The following is a 671-nucleotide window of genomic DNA, read 5'->3' as shown; positions in this document are numbered from 1 at the left end:
TTTTTTAAAACCTACAGCACCTGGTATTCCTAGGTGGTCTCCCATCCAAGTACTAACCAGGCCTGACCCTGCTTAGCTTCCAAGATCAGATGAGATCAGGCACAGTCAGGGTGGCATGGCTATAGAAAATAACTCAGACTTTTAAAAATACTTCCAGCTTCTGATTGATAACAGTAGCTTAAATTTAGCAGCAAAGCTTCTATAAAAAACCCCAATAAACTAAGTCCTAAAAATTTTATAAAACCCAGTGGCAATACTAAAGCTGGTATTGACAAAACCTTAAATAGATCTATTCCCTGTATGTTCACTTTTGTGGTTCAGAGTTTAAGATGTAGTTTACTCTAGAAATTCTTCTCTCCTTGCCTTGAATATTGACAGAGTTCGAAATAAAATATGTCTATGATGAAGCCAATAGAACAGATTTCTGTTGAAATCTGCCCCATTCCCAGATTGCAGAAGGCGTGAGGATTTAGAACTTGCTTTGATGTCACTTGAAATGCTGCATTTTGCAGAGGTACATGGGCATAAAATGGACAAGGTTAGGAAAAGAGAGTGTTAGTTTCAAGAATGGGTATTTTACCTTCAAGAGTTTTAATGTGCACAAAAGGCATAGAATAAATGTCTTCTCCAAAATATATTCAAAACTATTTAAGTCACATAGATTCATGCTT

General features: G+C 36.4%; 1 pseudogene; it reads right to left on the bottom strand.

Moving 5' to 3' along the window:
* Window positions 1-8: 8 nt before the first annotated feature.
* Window positions 9-127, bottom strand: LOC120599229 (uncharacterized; annotated as a pseudogene).
* Between the last annotated feature and the right edge of the window lie 544 nt (window positions 128-671).

The sequence above is a fragment of the Pteropus medius genome, unplaced genomic scaffold (genome assembly GCF_902729225.1).
Source record: "Pteropus medius unplaced genomic scaffold, Ma_sr-lr_union100, whole genome shotgun sequence".
NCBI classification, from domain to species: domain Eukaryota; kingdom Metazoa; phylum Chordata; class Mammalia; order Chiroptera; family Pteropodidae; genus Pteropus; species Pteropus medius.
The sequence above is the reverse complement of the archived record's forward strand: the minus strand, read 5'-3'. Positions and strand labels throughout refer to the sequence as shown.